This window comes from Spermophilus citellus, assembly GCF_964194105.1.
Source record: "Spermophilus citellus genome assembly, chromosome: 1".
Classification (NCBI taxonomy): Eukaryota; Metazoa; Chordata; class Mammalia; order Rodentia; family Sciuridae; genus Spermophilus; species Spermophilus citellus.
The window spans coordinates 118,030,060-118,049,503 of record NC_138182.1 but is presented as its reverse complement, the minus strand read 5'-3'; the positions used below and the strand labels follow the sequence as shown (position 1 = coordinate 118,049,503).

Genomic DNA, 19,444 nt, shown 5'->3' with positions numbered 1-19,444 from the left:
GGCTATATTGGCTCATAAGGAGCTAGTTTATAGTCTGATTAGTGAGTGCCTTTACTGGATCTTGTAGAAATTTCTTTAGGCACCTATTTAGATAAGATCCTACGCTGAGAGCTCCATGATTATGTAAGGAGGAGGTCCTTCAACGGGAGTAGCCAGGGAAGAGATTCCAGGGTCAAGGCTGCTGCTGCTTCTGCTGGAACATCTGGATGCTCTCCTGGAGCTCCAACAGCATTCCTCTCCTAAAAAAGACACAAGTGCCTCCCTTCTTTGCCAATATTAGACCAATGCCTCTCCTATGTCTGATGTGTGGTGTTATTGGAATGGGTAGACTTTCTGGGTTTAGGTGTCAGTTTAAGAAGTAAGGAAAATTAAGGTATGCAAGCCAGTTTATGAGTCTCGCAAAGGATGAAAACCTCAGAAGTTAGGGGATTCAGGGCTGTGGGACAAACATAAATATGCATTCTAAGATTTTTTTCTCTTTTAAATTTTATTTATTTATTTATTTTAGTTGTTGATGGACCTTTATTTTTTATTTATATGCAGTGCTGAGAATTGAAACCGAGTGTCTCATATATTTGAGGCAAACACTCTACCACTGAGCCACAGCCCCAGTCCCAGCCCCATTCTAAGTTTTATTTAAAATAATTATTGTTTTTCCTCTAAAATGTCCATATGTGGCGGTGTTTGGGTTATATTGTCCTGCCAAGTGTTTAAGATCAGGTTAGTCAAAAATTGACCTGGTTCCTATCTGTTGTTAAGAGTGAACTGAAGGTCTGGGGACATAGTTCAGTTGATAGAGTGGTTGCCTCACAAGCACTAGACTCTGGGTTCAATCCCCAGCAAAACACACACACACACAAAGAGCTAAGTTCCCAAAGGGGTCAATCTTGGGGAACTTGAGAGTAGCTTCTTAACTCTTTTTTTGTTTCCATGATTTTATTATACAAGGGACAGAAAATTTCAGGAAAATCCAAGAAGCCATAGACTTCTCCCTCGACTGCTAATCTGAGAATTGTCTATTTGAACCTGGTTTCTTCTCAGAGGATCATCCATTGCAGCATGTTCACGGAGACGCCAGTGCTCTCAAGCCAAAGGCAGGCAGCCAGGAGAGCTTCTTAACTCTTTTAGTGCCATCTGCCAGGTAGGGTTTCCTTGATGAGGTGGCTTCTCTTGGAATTATCAGGAATGTTTCCCTTCTTGAATGATCTTCTTCTTTGCAGCAGGTATACTAATTAACTTTCCATTTACCAGTGGTCTCATTAATCTCCCTGATCAGGAGGTCATGTGGCCCAGAGTAGTAAAGCTCCTTGGAGAAGTTCTCTTATTCCCTGGGTTTAGGCTGACTCAGAGGAATAAGAGCCAAACATTGGTTTTCTTGGCCCCTTTATTTAAGCTCAAGTTTTAAATCTTTATCTTAAACATCCAGCAAGCCAGCTCCACCAGTCTTAAAGTACAGAGTTTTAACCTTAATGTTTATAACTTTACCCCTTATATTTAATTGGAGTCTGTATTAGTATTGGAAGTTAGCCTTATATTTTATCTGACCTCAGGTAATGGCTTATTATCTTAAATTAATCTAGGTTGTGTGTTTTTTAAGTAGTACCTCTACAAAACATTAACAGGTAACAGTTATAAAGTTTACAAGGAAAATACAAAATGAAATTAAAAAGAGTAAGAACATGTTTGGTTTGTGTAATAGCTGTCTTGAACTTCAGCTGCCTTATGCATTATATACCTGTTTGAGATCACAGTAATCTTTAGAATACATTAAACTTCTACATATAACTGTAAATGAGCTGAAGGCCAGCCTGTTTTGGAGCCATTTTAACATGTAGTAAGGTGGAAGGCAGAGCCTCATGTCAAGTAAGATGGGGCTCTTGATAAATTTTAGGTAAAGTGGTCTAGTTTTGAACCTGATTTTTGCCTGTTTCTTAAATATGACATGAGCCAGGAGACCCAGGAGAGCAAGAAGGAGGACCTGGTATTTATCTTCTGGGCCTCTGAATCTGCACCCCTTAAGAGCAAAATGATCTATGCCAGGGCCAAGGACGCCATCAAGAAGAAGCTGACAGGGATCAAGTACAAGTTACATGCAAACTGCTATGAGGAGGTCAAGAACCGCTGCACCCTGGCTGAAAAACTGGGGGGCAATGCTGTCATCTCTCTGGAGGGCAAGCCTTTGTGAGCCCCCTCCAGCCCCCTGCCTGGAGCATCTGGCAGCCCCAGACCTGCCCTAGGGGGTTGCAGGCTGCCCCCTTCCTGCCAGACCGGAGGGGCTGGGGGATCCCAGCAGAGGGAGGGCATTCCCTTCACCCCAGTTGTCAAACAGCCCCCACCCCCCACCCCCTGAACCTTCCTCCTACCTCCATCCCTGATGGTTCTGGCCTTCCCAAACTGCTTTTGATCTTCTATTCCTCTTGGGTTGAAACAGACCAAGTCTTCCCCCAGGCACCCAGTTTGGGAGAAGCTGTATTTTTTTTAAGGATACCCCTATTTCCCACCTGTTTCTCCCCCATCCCATGCTGCCAACTTCTAAAGGCAGTAGTGACTCTGTGCTTGTCTGTTTAGTTCTGTGTATAAATGGAATATTGTGGAGATGATCCCTCCCTGTGCCAGGTGGTTCCCCTCCCTTTTCTCTTGGTCTTGACCATTCATGGAAGCAGGACCGGTAAGGGATCTTCAATTAAAAAATAAAAAAAAAAATTTAAAAAAAAGAGAAAAATGCAGAGAGTTAGAGATTCGGCCATAGCCATGTGAGCAGTGGCTGGAGGGGCTCCCAGCCTGCAGAGGACCTTAGAGGTGCTAGATGATCACAGTCACTTTCTAGGCCTCATCAGCTGTTTAACTGACCATGGAGAAAGGAGCTGTGTTACAGGAAGTAATAAATATTGCCTTGCTGTCAACTCTGGTTGGGGAACCAATCCCATCAGAAACACAAACTTTTGAGATTCTCCTTCTGCAATTTACTAAAACATTCATAATTTGTCTACATTCTTAGTTTTATCCTCTATTTTGGACTTTAACACAAGAATATTACTTTATTTTCTGATTTTCCATACTAAAGTATATTTCCATACCTATAACTTTCTTTTATCTTTTTTAGTTTCAGATCTTTCTTCTGGTGTCCTGCTGTTCTTGCACACCAGAGGCCGTGCCTTTTGGCACCTTCAACTTATTGCCTAACTGTTCAGACTCCTTACCATGTAACTAAATAAATGTGAGTACAGAATCTCTTTCATTAATTTTAACTCTGACAGACCAACTTCAATTGTAAGATTGTATGATTATCCAGAAAACCATTTAAAGGCCAGATAGTGACAGTGAAACAAGCCCATACCTATTGTGGCCCATTCAGCCAGTTTTAAGGGGCTATTAATAAGATCCATGTAATATGGCATACATCCTAAAGGGCTAGTAAAAGATATGAAAAGCAGATAAGCAAAACAGAAACTAAAACCAAAGCTGACAGGTTTAAAAAAAAATCTACATACAAATTTCTTCCTTAGCTTGGATAGTGAAGGGACACAGGGCAGCTGGAGGAGTGAGAGCCTTGCAGCTGTCTTAGATGCCTCTTTCCTCTCATTGTTGATGTGATTTCCAGAGTCAAAAGTCCAAGAGTATTGACCTTGAGAGACCTAAATTCTAGTTAGAATATTGGAGGACTCTGGAGTTTAAATAAAATAATAGTGTTTTATAATTCTGTATTTTTTTAGAACATGCATGAATGTAAAATTTTAACCCTTAATCATCTTGCCCTTAATGAAGACCAGAAATAAAGCAATCCTATACTTTCTATTGAACAACAATTTATAAAAATCACATTTATAATGTTTATCCCGTCTATGTTAAATCTGATTTATCTATTTTAACTTAGGTTACTCATGAAAATTAAATTTAGTAAACATTTTAAGTCATCTTTTTTGTTGATGAAAATTCTAGAAGAAGCAATGGACATTATACTTAAAACATTTAATAGAAAGTGATGTTTTTCATTGTCTGATCATTTGGGAAAAGAGTGTGGATTAGTGGTTTTAATAACATCATTACCTTTATTTGTTTATCCAATTGAAATTGAACTTTTGAATCACATGAATCAAAGGTATTTGATCCATTTTTGAATTCTAGTTTATGAGCACTCAATATGTTGGTTTTGATACATATATACATATAGACAAGCCAGTACACAGAACAAAAAAAGCAAAGGCCTTATAGTTTTTGTTTTTAATATTTGTTAAATTGTCAATGGACCTTTATTTATTAACTTATTTATATGTGGTGCTTAGAATTGAACCCAGTGCCTCACACATGCTAGACAAGTGCTCCACCACTGAGCCACAATCCCAGCCAAAGGCCTTATAGTTTTTAAAAATTTATTAGATTAAGAGTCAACTCTTGTAAATTGGCCTCTAAATAAAGCAGAGTGTTAAAAAAAATATTTTTGATGGATAAAATTGGTCTGATCATAAATTTTAACTTAGGCACATAGAATCAAAATAATAATAAGTTCAAGGGGCTGGGGTTGTAGCTCAGTGGTAGAACTCTTGCCTAGAATATATGAGGCCCTGGGTTCAGTCCTCACTCAGCACCACATAAAGATAAAAAAATAAAATAAAGGTATTGTATCCATCTATAACTACAAAAATATGTATATTAAAAAATAATGAGCTAAAAAGAATTTAAAAAACAAGTTTCCTAGAAAAAAATGATATGGCCATGAATTATTTCAATAAAGCAACAGGAGAGAATGAGGAGAAAAAGAGGGAGAAAGAGAAAGGAGAGAGAGGGAGGGTGGAAATTTGAAGTTAAAGAGACATTCTTTTTTCCTTAGTCTTAGGTCCCCCTATTGAGCCTGCCATTTGCATTCCTGTGCTGGCTTCAGAGGGGTCTTGGCCAGGGAAATTGCTGCCTAGGGCTTTTAAACCTTATTTTTTTCCGATTGGTAATTAGGCCAGGTTTGGATACAGAAAATTATAAAACATTATTTCCCATTACCTTTGAGGAATGAGGTTGTTACATCATGCTATAGTTGGTGATTGAGTGAAGGAAAAAAAAGTTTGGAAGTAGGAACCTCACACAACCTTGTCATTTTGCAATAAGTAAATTCTTTTTTAAACTTTGGAGAATTTTTGATCAAAGGTTTCTTACTTGAGCCATTGGTGCAAGTTATCCGATTTATTTTGTGGCCAAATTTGAGAACTGAGCCTATTGGCATATTTAATTTGAGATCAGTATGGTTATAGAGTGTTTTAAAATTGGCAGAGAGAAAACCTGAGGGCTTGTTTGGGGGAATTGACTGAGTAGTCCCATCTTTGGAGAGGCTTGGGGAGGAGAGTAGAGGAGAGGATTAGATAAATATCATGTCAGGTGAGATCATAGGACTATGTCAGATATTGGATTTTTGGTGAAAGAGTCAGGATATGTGGTATAGGATCTGAGGTGTTTTGGGTCCGGGAGAGGTCAGAGAGGGAGAAAGGGATATGGACTCTGATAATCCCCCCATCCAGCAATTTTCCTAAGGAAGAAAACAGGAATGGGCTGGGAAGATTGGGAGGGAAGCTGTCCATGACATCAGGTATGTGGAGGGCTAGGAAAATCCATATTGGGTGGGCGCCGGGGTGCAGAGTGCTAAGGATAGATATGGGCATTAGGTGGGGGTGACAGATAAGGAGGAGACTCCTTTACTGGATCAAAAGCTGGGAAAGCCTTAGTATCATGGGGTTGAGAATGGTCCTTAGAGGGCTTAGTGACCAGGAGAAGTTGAACAGGTGAACAGGAAGAGCACAGAGGGTTTAAACAAAGGAAAGAAAAGGCCAGAACAAGGATAAGTTTGAAGTTATCTAAGTCCTTAAGAATGTCAGGGTTGAAAGTGCCATTATGTGGCCTTTAGAGCCATTGTCTAAACCATAATGAGGCCATGCTTGGTTGCAGTAAAAAAAAAAAAAAAAAAAATGAGTTTGGTGCCTTTAGGTCTGGAGCCAAACGGAGAGGCTTACAATGAGTTACAGACACCCTGAAAGGGAGGAAGGGATGGTGGATTTTGATGGACTTTTAGGTGAGCCTAAAAACTAGGAAGAGGAGAGCTAAGTATCCTTGCATCTCTGAGTGCTAGTAGAATTAATGGAAGCAGCCCAGGGAGGTTCATCACTCATTTCTGAGAATCCCAGACTGGGCACCAGTGGAACCCTGTTCCAGAGGGATGTCCATGTGAAGGTCTAGATGCAGCGCTGGAGTTCCCACCATAAGAGAGAAAAAGTAGACTCCACACCCAAGAGAAGAGGAGACTCACCAGGGGATAATCCATCTGGGGATTAACCACCCAGTGTTGGATGAGTAGCTAGAGTGCTCTGAGGAGACGAGAGGAGATTCCCTGAGAGATTTGAGCACTCTGTTTGGATTGGGGGTTCACCAAAGCAGATCCCCCGAGGGAGAATAGGATTTATGGTGACACTTCCTTGATTCCCGGCCAATATACCAAAATGTTAGGACAGAATGCTCAAAGAAATCTCTCAAGATGGAGTCTCATGCTCAAAAAGCAAAGTTTATTGACAAGAAAAGCCTGCCAGACTGCCCAGTAGAGTGGTGCAACAGCCACATTTATTTGAATAAGGTTTTTATATCTTTTTATAGAAGTAGCAAGAGCAAACTAGAAAGGACCATGGGTGCAGCAAGCTAGAATTGACCTTGAGTTCAGGTGGCCGAGCAATAACAGATTTGTATTTAGAGACCTTGTGGGAGAGGTTATGGGAATAGGGTATCTTAAGTTTCCTTTTCTTGGTAGTTTTGGTTCTGGGTGAAGATAGAGTCCCAGAACAAAAATGGAATTACTAATGTTTAGGGACCTAACACTACTGTTGCAGGGGACAAACCAGGCAAGACAGCAAATAGGTACAGGAAGCAGATTTTTATTTAGCTATAGCCAGGTTCATAGGGCAAGCTTTCACTGTAATCAATCAATCCCCCTGAACCCCAAGTTCAGGTAGTTTCAGAACTTTATACCCAGCATGTAAGGGGAAGAGCTCAGAAGTTCCCAGTCTGCATAAGTTCACATAAAAGCAGCTGTTTCTTTCACTGTTCTGGGCAAGTTAACCCCTCAAGGATAACACCTGAGAACAGGAGAGCTTCTTCTCTCCTTTCTTTCCTTTGCCTGCCAGAGGAATGTAGTCATCTCTGTGAAGCTCAGCTCAAGGCCAGAGACCTTGTTAAAGGATTTTTTTTTTTTTTAAATCACACTTTGTATTTGCAAACACACTTCTACAAACTACTATACTGGATGTTTGTAAAAACTAGTAAGGGGGCATTCGGTACCTGATCTCTTCCAGGCCAGTGGCCAAATAAAATAGAGCAATAGAAGTATAGGAAGTTTAACTATGTTGGAACCTTTTATCTCCTTTGGGACCGCAGCCATTATTGGGTGTTGACTGAGGTGGCCTCATGGGTTCTTCCAGAGCATTTCCATATACGTGACCTGGCTAGATTGGCTGGATTGGCTTTTGACCTTAGCCCCGCCTAATGGTTTAACCTGAAATCTGCCTAGGCCCTTAGTAATAGTGACATAACTGCTCCTTATTGGTTCTCGCTACTGTCTCTTCTTACTCCCTCCTTCTATTTCTATATAACCTTGTCCCTAACACAATAAAGTTGAGATTGCTGCATCTTCACAGTTGGCTCAACTCCTGGCTCAATGTGGTTTGTTCCCAGTCTTGGGTGGGGACTGGGCCGCAACACTTACCCTCTTGCTCAGCCCCTCGGAGACAGCAGGCTGGTCCTGCCTGTCTCCCATGTACCTTTGTTGCAAGGAGCAACATAACTACATTGAACTTTTGTAGAGACTCTTTTGCTGATAGTCCTGAAATCAATTATGGTGAAGATTTCTGGGGAAGCTTAGTTACAACCTTCTCTAGAGAAGGGGGTGCCAATACACTACTTCTTCAAAATTTTTCTAATCTCTCAGTAGCTCAGTGCAGACCAGCCACAGTCCATGTGTTCAGGAGCCCAACTTACTCTTTGTGGCTGCCACATCACAGGTGCACTTCTGAGGTTTGTGACCCCCTGATATCTGTTGCAGAAAAGGACCTGCAACATGCACCCACTTTTGTGCTACAATGAGGAAATATCCCTTCCCTGCCAGTAACTCTCCTGCTCTCCAAGGAACACAGAAGCACAGCCCCCAGAAGAGAACTGGAGCTGCAGGCAAAAAAATCTCCACGGGTTGACCACAGCTTCCCACCTGCTGGTTAGTGATGGCCCAGCCCCTCCCAGAGATCACAGAGCAAAAAAGGAAAGGGGGACCCTAAGTCTTCAGCTGTGTCTACAGTTGACCTCCACTGGTTAAATGTGCAGGGAGGAGATTAAAGGAACACTTTCTATTTTGATCTTGGCTCTAATCTTCAGGCTGTGGTTGTATGTTTCCTGCTTGCATGTGTGGAGTGCTCTGTGACTATCAATCGCATGTATAGATGTAATAAGAAATACACCATCTAATAAGAAATACAACCTTAAACAAGGGGAAGATAAAATCAGTGCCTTTGGGCTTCCTCTTGGCCAGGTATCTCGTAGTCAACAAGTTGTTGAATCCTGGCCTTGCATCTGCACTGGGTCTATGTGTCAGGTACCCCTGAATGCAGAACAAACCACTCCAGAACTTACCAGCTCATGACTGGGCTGGTCAGCAATCTGGGCACAGTGGGGCCCACTCAGGCCTGTGTTGACCAGGCAGCTCTGCTTCTGGGGAGAACTGGCTGTTGGCTGGGGCACCTTGGTTCTCTTCCCCATGGTATCTCCTCCTCCATCAGCAACACAGTCTTTGTGCTCATGGAGACCAAAAGCACCCAAGACTTTTGATCTAAGTTGCGGAATGATACACTGTCATATTCATTGTATTCTATTGGATGTAATAAATAAACTGTGACCATAACAGTATTGGTTTTTGTTGTGCGTTAATATTAGCTACCTTTCCATTTATTTAGATCTTCTTTGATTACTTTCAACTTTCTGTCTTCACTTTCTGGTGGACAGGTCTTAACCTTCTGTTGTAAAATTCATTTCTAAGTATATTTTTATACAATTTATACTATTATATTACAATATAATAGAATTGCTTCTTGTTTTCATTTTCCAGTGTAAAAATCTTCTATTTTTGTGTTTATTTGTCTTGTCATCCGCAGCTTTGATGAGCTAATTGAGTCTTGTATTGTATGCTCATTTGTCTGTGAATTCCTTAGAAATTATTACATATGTTTTCAATATAATTTCTCTTTGTTGTTAAATATCCAAACCTCCAGTTAAATAATGAATATAAATAGCAAACTCAGACACTCTTTTTTGTCTTATCATTCCCTGGGATATAAAACACTCAGATTTTACCTTTAATCTGTAAATTTTCTCTAGATGCTTTTTACCATGTTTAAGAAGCTCTCCTGTGTTTCTGGAGTGCTAAAGATTTTATCCTGGAGGAACGTTAGATTTGTCTAAAGTTAGTCACTGTCAAGTTAAGTTATATACTCTATGCCATTATGATAATGTATTATATTACTTTTGTTCTCTAAATCACATTTGTTTTCATGAGATAATCTGGCTTGGTTTTTAGTAAATGACTGGGTTAATTGAAAAGACTCTCCTTAAGGTCAGAAGTTCTTTCTTCTACTCATTAAATCTATTGTTCAAACTCTCTACTTTTTTCATTGTTTGTAGTTGTAGATCCATGATTTCTGATTGTGCCATGTATGGTGGCACATGTCTGTAATCCCAGCGGCTAGGGAGGCTGAGGCAGGAGGATCGCAAATTCAAAGCCAGCCTCAGCAAGTTATCGAGGCACTAAGCCTCTAAGTGAGACCCTATCTCTAAATAAAATACAAAATTGGGCTACGGATGTGGCTCAGTGGTCGAGTGCCCCTAAGTTCCATAGCCAGTACCCCCTGTCCAAAAGAATAAACCTAACAGGCAAGATTTCTGATTGATTCTTTTTCATTATTATTTTTACATATTGATAGACTTTTATTTTATTCATTTATTTATATGCTTTCTGTGTGGTGCTGAGAATCAAATCTAGTGCCTCACACTTGCAAAATAATTCCTCCTCTAAAAACCGCAACCCCGGCCCCTGATTGGTTCTTTTTTATGATTTCTACCTCTTTGAGGAATTTCTCAATCATAGCCAGAATTTTTTTTCTGTATTCCTTCTTATCATTCATCTATGTTTGCTTACATCTTACTGATGTTCCTTACCACCATTTTAAATTTTTAGATCCTTCATAGCTGTCATTCAATGAAGATATATTCCTGGGGAATTATTTTTCACATTGAAGGTGACATGTTTCCATCCTTGATTCTTGTGTCTGGATTTGATGTCTGCACCTCTGGTGTGATTTTGTGGAGCTGATTTTGTAGAAAGGATTTTTTAGGTAGATGGACTGTAGGATGTTAGTTGTACAGGTGTTTTAGATTTGGATATAGGGAGGTAAAGAAAACAGTCTCCATGATCTCATTTTTATTTATGTAAACCTTGTATGAGTGCTTCAATGTTCAGACTACAGAACCTGAAGGTAGTTACCCAACATTTCAGTGAATGTAAGCATGCCAATCCCTGATGGCACTGAAGATTTTTGTGACAGCTGCCACCATCTTGACAACATCTGAAGATAAGAGCATAAGTGGTAGTAGAGCTTTTGGCACCAGCATCTCAGTTCTAAAATCTCTGTGCTGTGGAGAACGTTGCTGGGCTTCTGATGATTGTGCAGATCTTGTTTGGAACTTTGACACTGGTATTCATGCTCCTGGAGGTGGTGAAATGTGTATGGGAGTTCCTTCCTAATCCCATGGATCTCATACAGGTAGCAAAGAGGACTGTGGTTTTAATATTTGCAACCCTGAACATGCAAACAGGGCTCAAAATGTCTCTAGATCATGTGAGGCCAACTCTGGTCAGAGCCCGTCTTATAGTGTTGGTAGTTACAATCCTAGGGCTACATGACTGAGTCAAGCTTGAGTGATGTCAAGGCTCTTTTCAACAACAGCTGCAGTCCCAAGGGCATTGGCTGGGAAGATCTTCCGTAGTTTCTACCAGGTGATCAAATGTGGTGCTGGGTATTGATGCTATTGGATTTCTTATTCCAGGAGCTGTGCAAAATGGCTTCCACAGCCTGTTCAGTCCCAGTGGGCTGGTGTAAGTGAAGTCCATACTTTGCCTCAACACCACAGGCTTGAGGATATGGAGACCTTCCCAGATTCTGCAAGATGATTTCAGGTACTGGTGGGAATCTGGACCATTGGAAGTCATAGTTCTGGAGTGGTGGGACTTTGCCAGGTGTTTTCTCATCTTCCAAGAAATAGAAATGAGTGAAGATGGGATTTTCCTACCCTAGTGGTGTGGCCCATGGGGTGTTTGGCTAGATCTGGACAGGTGAGCACAGGTGGTGGGCTTGGGCCACTAACTCTTACATTTCTGGAGCTGTGGGACACAACTGGGGCTTTCTCAGTGCCTGGTGGACAGGAGTTAGTGAAATTGCAAACTGCATTATCCTTGTCTGAAGGTTGCCTTGTGAACTCTGTGCTGTCCAGAGCTCCCTTCCTTCCCTATTAATTTCCTGAGCCTGCCTCAGTCTCTGCTAAAAGCACTTCTTTGGTGTCCTGATGCTTCCCTGTGGCAGCGTGAAGCACAGGGCACAGCCACACAGCCATCTCAGCTACCTCCTCTAATGATGCCATTATCTTTCCATTGGCTCTGGGAAGGGCTTCCACTCCTCATGCCCATGACCGTGGCCTCTTCTTTTCTGTAACAGTAGTTCTAGTCTCAAGTTTAACAAATATTCTCTGAAAATATCTGGAAGATTTCAGGGAAGATAACTTCTATTTTCTGAACACATATACACATCAGTGGACCACATCTATAAATTAATTTATACCGTAGACTTGAAATGCATCCTTTATTACCCTCTTTCTTTTCACATGAAGCCTTTTCATGCATTCTAAGGATGGGTGCGTTTGTGAAAAGTAATAAAGACTGATGTGTAGATACCTGTTTAGATCACTGTATTTTTACTTGGACAATTAGCAAACACTTCTTTCACATAAGATAGATATATAGATACTTTTTTAAACTTTATTTTCATTTCAGGGATGCACTATATGTGAACACTTTGTATTATTCTTTCATAAACTTCTAGATTCAACTAATCCTGTTTTATAAGGATGTTTGTATCTATTTTGATTCTTAAAAGTAACTTCAAGTGGTCTAGTGCTGACATTGCCCAATTTTGATTTTTATTCTTGGATGACATTAGCAGTTTTCTTTATTTTAATTTATTTTATTTTTTGCAGCTTCCAAAATCTGGTAATTATCTACCATTTCAAATATGTGATAGAAATAGAGTACCCAACAATAAGAATGTCCTATCATTATACTGCATTTCAAAGTCATAGTAATTTACTATGTGTGATCACATGTGAATAATGCAAAGTAGGTTTTGTTTATTTTAACTTGGTTTTAATTTTGGAGTTGCTTTAATTTTTCTTTTTTCTTTCTTTTTTTTTTTTTTTTGTTGGGGGTGATGGTTACTGAGGAACTGAAACAACATTTGTCTTTCGCTTGCTCTGCCATGATCACCACACAGCTCATGAGATGGGCAGGACCTCCCCAGATGTCAGTCAGGGCCTTGCAGGTGCTAGAAAAGGTGTTTTTAAAAAGGGAATATTTCACCTTGTTCAGCTATAAAATAAATACATTCCATATCTAAGAAAAACCTGGGCCTCAATGCAGTAAGCAGGCAATCTGCTGACAGCAGACATCATGAAGCTAGACTCAACTGCCTGAAACCTGACCCTTTGCTTCATTTGAATGTCTTTTCTCCAGTAAAAGGGTTTAGCATGTTCTCTCTCTCTCTCTCTCTCTCTCTCTCTCTCTCTCTCTCTCTTTCCATGGACCCCTAAAGGCAGAGGAGTCTTCACAGGACCCAACGAAAAAGGTATTTCTCTGTCTCTGTTTATTTTGTGCAATTCAGTTCACCTGGAGTGACCCTGAGTGTTTAGTCGAGAGATGCAACAGAATGAAATTGCATAAATTATGCTATGTGCATGCATGGAATATACAATAGTGGATTCCATCATTATGTGTATCTATAAAGCATTTATTTTAATTTTTTAAAGTATAAATAAATAAAAGGAAGCCTAGTAGAGGAAACAAAACAGAAAAAGAATAGGAGAAAGGAGAGTTGGTGGGGACTGAAGTGGAGACAATTACATCCCATGGTTGCATGTTATGTTAAAAATAAACCCTCATATTAGCCAGGCACGGTGGTGCACTCCTTTAATTGTACCAACATGGGAGACTGAGGTAGGAGGATGCCAGTTTGAGAAAAGCCTCAGTAATATAGCAAGTTCCTAAACAACTTAGAAAATAAATATTTTAAAAATAAAATATTTAAAAAATAAAAGGTGCAGGGCTAAGGTTTGGCCCAGTGTTAAAGTACTAGCACCTGCAAGGCTCTGGGTTCAATCCTCACCACCACATAAAAGTAAATAAATAAACAAATAAAATAAAGGTATTGTGTCCTACTACAACTAAAAAAAGAAATAAAAATTAAATTTAAAATTAAAAGGGCTGTGCATGTGGCTCAGTGGTAAAGTGCTCTGAGTTCAATCCCTGATAGCAAACAGATATACAATTAAAACAAACTCTAATATTATCTATAACTATAATGTATTAATAAAGACAGAAAGAAAATAAAGAACATAAAGCAAAAAACAAAAGCAGTACAATTTGAGAAAATATAAGCTTAAGCAATACTCTGGTTTTGTTATTCAACAGCACAAAAGAAATGAAAATGACAACATAGCCTATTAGTAGCATTTTTTCCCCTGAGATTTCCTAAAATTCTAAAATATGTCCAATGATAAAATCATAAAATAGAAAAGGAATATTTCACCTTATTCAGCTATAAATAAATACACTCCATAGCTAAGAAAAACCTGAGCCTCAATGTAGTAAGCAGAGCATTTCAAAGTGATGAACATAGCAAGAGCTTGTGTTGAGGGAGCATAGATGTGTCAGGCTCAAGGGGCAGGGAAGGTCCTCCCACCTGGTCCTGCTCACTGAAACACTCCTTGATCACCCTCCCAGGAGACCTGGACCATGACTCCAGTCTATGAGGCCTTCAGGTTTGCACAGCACTGCACTGGGGTGGGTGGTCCTTATGCTCTGGGAGAGTTTTCCTCCTTCACAACTGTGAGAGAATGCAAGGGCAGGAATCACTGCTGACTTGACCCCTCAGCACCAGCATCCACAGGCTCACTGTCCACCTGTCTTCAAGAATAGAAAGAGGGTTTGGGGAGATGATATCCATAGAAGGTAGCTGTCCAGATGAGGCATGTTCCAGAAGATTCCTCAGCCCCTTCTGATGCTCTCCTGAGAGGCTGTACCCCACACCTCAGGCTGTCCTCTAGGAGGAGCTGACCCAGGGCCTCAAATTCTCTGCCCCCTACAGGACTTAGGTCACTGTTGCACCTGGGCAGCCCTAGGAAAGGATAGAACAGTGGCTGAGAACACAGAACCTTGTGAAGAGTCTAGAGGAAACTGCTACCCAAAGACAATAAGGCATCTATGCCTGGGAAAGGCAAGGAAAGATGGACCCAAAGGGTTTTAACAGTGGAGTTCCAGTGATGTTCTCTATTTTCCCCTCTTGGCAAATGTTCACAAACAGAAACAAATCTTTAAAAAAGTATCATCCATTACCCAGCGAAAAAATGATAATTTATTACTGTGCCCACTATAATGTAATGAGGGAAACAAAGAGCTGATAATGCTGAAAACTAGAGGGGGTATCTGGAAATGTGGGAGAGAGGTACAAGTGTGTTTGTTTGTTTGTTTTTTAAATACCTTTACACAGTACCTTTAATATTTTTTATGTGGTGCTGAGGATTGAACCCAGTGCCTCATGCATGCTAGGCGGGCGCTCTACCACTGGGCCACATTCCTAGCCCCAACAATAGGTACAAATTTAGTAGTTTACTGCCACCCATAGGACGGGACAGGCTGGGGAAAGGAAACTGAATTTGAGACCATGTCTTGTGGAAGACAGGGTGGAATACGTTAGTGACTCCTGGGAAAAAAAGAAGGACATGGACCCCTTGACCAATAACCTTCCACACAGGAGCCCACACCTGAGGCAGGTGTGAGGCCCTCTGCCTTCACTGCACACTGAGGGCCTAGGGCTGGGGTCCAGCTACGCAGAGAGGCTTCTGCCAAAGTGGCTGCAGACCAGGCAGTGCACTGGAAACGCATCTGCACCAGCCCACACCATGGCTCAGGTCTGGGTTGGCCGACTCTGGAGCTGACGGTGGGAGGCCAGAGTCCAGCCACAGATGGTTCCCACCAGTTCTAATGGGCCCACCTCCCTGAGCAGTCCTGGCCCCACACACTCACCATTCCTGCCTTCTGGGGAGTCCTGACATCCTTCCTGTGGACCTCATAGCAGCTGCAGGTCACAGGGAGACAGACCTGAGCCAGAGCCACTTGGGCCTCACACAGCAGAGAAGACACAGACCTGGAGATGGATTCTGAGCTGTACAAGGTAAGAGATGATGGCTTCTGACTGGAAGTCCACCCCCTCCCAGCCTGCTGACTGCCCAGGGTACCACAAGGCCCCTCTCTCACCCCAGCCCAAGTAGGCACACCCTGGGACTCTGAGTGACAGGAGACGTATCAGACTCCTGGATAAATTAGGCCAGAAGGACATAGTTTTGGCCAGTCATTTTCAGGCAGGGTTTCCTTCCTGCAAGGCGACCAGTCCCACCAGGGGCACATTTCTACTTAGGCAGTTAAGCCCTTCCCAAGGAGGTCCTGTTGTCTTCCTGCTCTCAGGAGGCCCTTCCTGCATCTTCTGCATGATCACAGAGTCATAGGTGTGGTAAGGAATTTCATGATCAGTGTCCAAGGCAGCCAACCCTGAGCTCAGAGAAGGTGGGGTGCCAGGTCAGGACAGACTGGAAAGTGGGGAGACTGGCATTCATCACTTGCAAAGAGGCCCGAGCTGCATGGCCAAGGCCTCTTCTCTCTCTAACTCTCGGTCAACTAATTTTCAGCCAAGAAAATAAAAAGACAATGAGGAAATACAATTATTAAGTGCATGAAAAACTAATTATGTGACAATAAATTGATTTAAAAAGAAAGAACAGTAAAGACTTGAACCAGCTCGGGTAAGGTGCCTGCTTCACCCAAGTTCACAATGAAAACCCATGTGCAGAAGGGTGAACACATTCCCAAGGTGGGCGCCAGAATCTGACTACTGAAATGTGACCCCAGGAGGGCTCAGTCTCCAGTGGCCAGCAGGGAATAGCTAAGGATTTACCTCTGGGAGCCCAATGTGACCTCTTTCCTAATGGTTTCCCTGTTTTAGAAAATAAAACACAGGGCTGGGGTTGTGGCTCAGGGGTAAAACGTGTGTCTAGCATGTGTGAGGCACTGAGTTTGATTCTCAGCACCACATATAAATAAATAAATAATAGTCCATCAATAACTAATATACACATTATATATATATTTTAAAAAATATATATAATATATGTATTTTTTATTTTTCAGTTTTTGGTGGAAACAACATCTTTATTTTATTTTTATGTGGTGCTGAGGATCGAACCCAGCGCCCTGCACATGCCAGGAGAGTGCATTACTGCTTGAGCCACATCCCCAGCCCCTAATATATATTTTTTTAAAAAAATAATAAAGGACAAAGGAGGAGACTGGGAAATTTGACTCTATTAAAATGAAGAACACTACCTCTAACTAGAATACAGTGAAAATATGGCTGCAGTACTGAGGAAAATATCTGTGGTCTTTACAAATGAAAATGAATTCATGTGCAAAAGACACTTCAAAAAAATAAAGGGCAAAAATGGAATGAATTAAACATGAGAAAATGGAAGCTATCTCACAGAACATAAAACTGCATCTGATGAACTCTCAATGCAAACAGTAATCAGTAAAAAGCAATACGTAATTACACAGAAAAAAATAGGAAAGCTGTGAGGAAAAATCCGTGTATGAAGTCAGAATTCACCGCACAGAGTTCAGGCATTTATTTCAATTCATCCATAATCTACAACCAGACAATGATTTCCCTACATGCACAAAATTCATAGAGCATTAACAATCATGATCAAAACAAGAATGAAACTATCGATGGCATCAGAAGATAAATATGGAAGATCTCAAGTCTCATAAGCAGGAGAATGGTTGCGTGAACTTGGTGAACCACAGCCTCAGATAGCAGGAGTTGAGCAAGAAACACAGAAAAAGAATTCATGCATAAAGCACTTTACTGAATGAGTCACATGTCAATAGAAACATCAATTTTCTGAGAACGCTACAAACAAACCCAACACAAGTTCTGCTTTATTACAGGCAGATAAGTTATTAAGATGAATAGTAATATTGACCTCTTCCAGTGCATCGGGTCGCTGAGCTAAGGGAGACAAGCAGAACTGTCTTGGGTATGAGAGTAATTATTCTCTATGTGGATGGAAAGTCCAGGTCCTTGGCATTTAGATTGTACTTCTCACTCCTCTCACCATTAGTTCTAATGTTTTCTTTCTTTTTTATTTATTTGTGAGGCTGAGGATGGAATCTACATCCTCACCTATGGCAGGCAACTGACCTGCCACTGAACTACCTCCCCAGCCCTGAGATTCCTATTACTGAAACTTAGCACTAAAAATATGCATATTTCAAAAATATTCTCTACTTCTTCATAATACATAACTTGATCCATTCAGATTTTCAACCAAGAAAAATAAAAATCTTACACTCCAATAAAGGAACAAAATTCTAGCATATTTGGGGACAAACAATGGAATTGTATGGCAGCAAGATATAATACAGGAAATAACAAGAACCAGTTCAGGGAAGCTGCCTGTCTCCCACAGTTCACCAGGAACCCCGCTCGGTGGCTAAACACATTTCCAAGCTTGGGGACGACTCTCACAGTGGATGCAGTCCAGCTCCTCCTAGGGAATGAGCATCGGGGACATTTGGTTCTGGAAGGTCACTGTGCTCTCCTCTCCCCAGAGTGAAATGTTCCCTCTGCACGAAATCAGTTCTCACTGTCACCCAACCACCCACCAGCAGGCACACCAGGGTCTTGGCCTGTGAGGCCTCTTCCCTGAAATCCTTTCTGACACCTAAAGTACGAGGCTGCTGAACACCAATCCATTCTCCAAACCCACTGGTCATTCAAAAGTTCAATTCTGACACCACCGGTCAGCACAAACCCTAGTTCAGGGTCAGCTCCACAACACTGCCCCAGTGTAGACGCCAGCTGCAGGGCAGGAGGGCCAGCTACACTACTGAGAGCCAAGAACTACAAACTGGGACTCCCATCACCCCCTCCTCAACTTCAATGATTTGATTTTAGCAAAGCACATCACTTAGAATCAATTTACTATAAAGGACACAACTTAGGATTAGTAAAATGAAAAGATATGTAAGAAAAAGAAAGTACCAAAGGGACTCCTGTGAAAGATCTATGTATGAAGAACCCCCCTTTTCTTCATTCTGCTAGAGCAGTTCTTGCAGAGAGACCCCTTTCCCATTATGACTCAGAGGACACTTTCTTTTTAACCCTGATACTGAAAAACACCACCCCTATTTTTCCCCTATGAGCACACATGAGTTGAGCACATTTCTCTTCAGTGATCAGAACAAATACTTGTTAATCAAACTTGACTCAAATTTCCCTCCTTCCTCCAGGACCCTGAACTCTGACCCACTGGCAGCAGGAAACAACATACAGCCTCCTTCCTAACCCCTCCTGAGAACAGGCTGACTTCTGGGAAAACACTCACTGACCTGGGATCTGACCTGCCCCCCTCCTCGCTGCCCTCCCCTCCAGCTTCTTCCTAATCCTGTTTATCCCTCCCTAGGAAAGCAGCCCTTTTCTGCAGGAGCTGTGGGTGCTTGCAGAGCTCACCATGGTTCTCGCCCCTCCTGCAGTGCTCCTTTAGCATAAAGTTGCTTCTCACCTGAATCTGTTTCATTGCACACTCTGGGAACAACCCTGGGCAATATCAACTGCATCCTCAGAAATGGCTTCTTAGCCTTCCCATCTGGTGATGATCATATCTGCCTGAGGACCCCAGGTTTCCAGAGCTCTGTAGCTTCTCAGTCTAAAGGACTCCTTCCAGGGTTGGTGTGAGCAGCCTGGGCCTCTGCAGGGGAGGCTGCACAGAAAGCTCTCACTGGACCTTCAGTGACCTCCTCTTTCAGGACCAATTCTGGCCTTGGTTTACAGTTACTAGGATCAAGGATCTCTTTCCTCAAATTGTCAATCAAAAGAGACACAGTGTTATAAGAATCCAGGGGGGAAATCACTCAAATTCAGTGTTTATGTTTATAGGAGGAATTGCATAGCTCTGGTCAACAGAATCAGTGTTAAACATTCACCTGCAGTTAACAAGG

At 41.6% G+C, this 19,444-nt stretch overlaps 1 protein-coding gene and 1 long non-coding RNA gene across 3 annotated transcripts in view; one reads left to right on the top strand and one right to left on the bottom strand.

Moving 5' to 3' along the window:
* Positions 1-19,444, bottom strand: part of LOC308655607 (uncharacterized protein) — an 801,622-nt gene that overhangs the window by 502,515 nt on the left and 279,663 nt on the right. The window lies entirely within an intron of this gene.
* On the top strand, positions 1,943-18,716 carry LOC308655946. Of its 2 annotated transcripts, none has more exons than XR_014023557.1 (3): positions 1,943-2,171; positions 3,104-3,217; positions 11,113-18,716. It is a non-coding gene; the product is annotated as an uncharacterized lncRNA (long non-coding RNA). The 2 variants fall into 2 exon arrangements; XR_014023558.1 differs by lacking the exon at positions 11,113-18,716 and adding an exon at positions 8,066-8,813.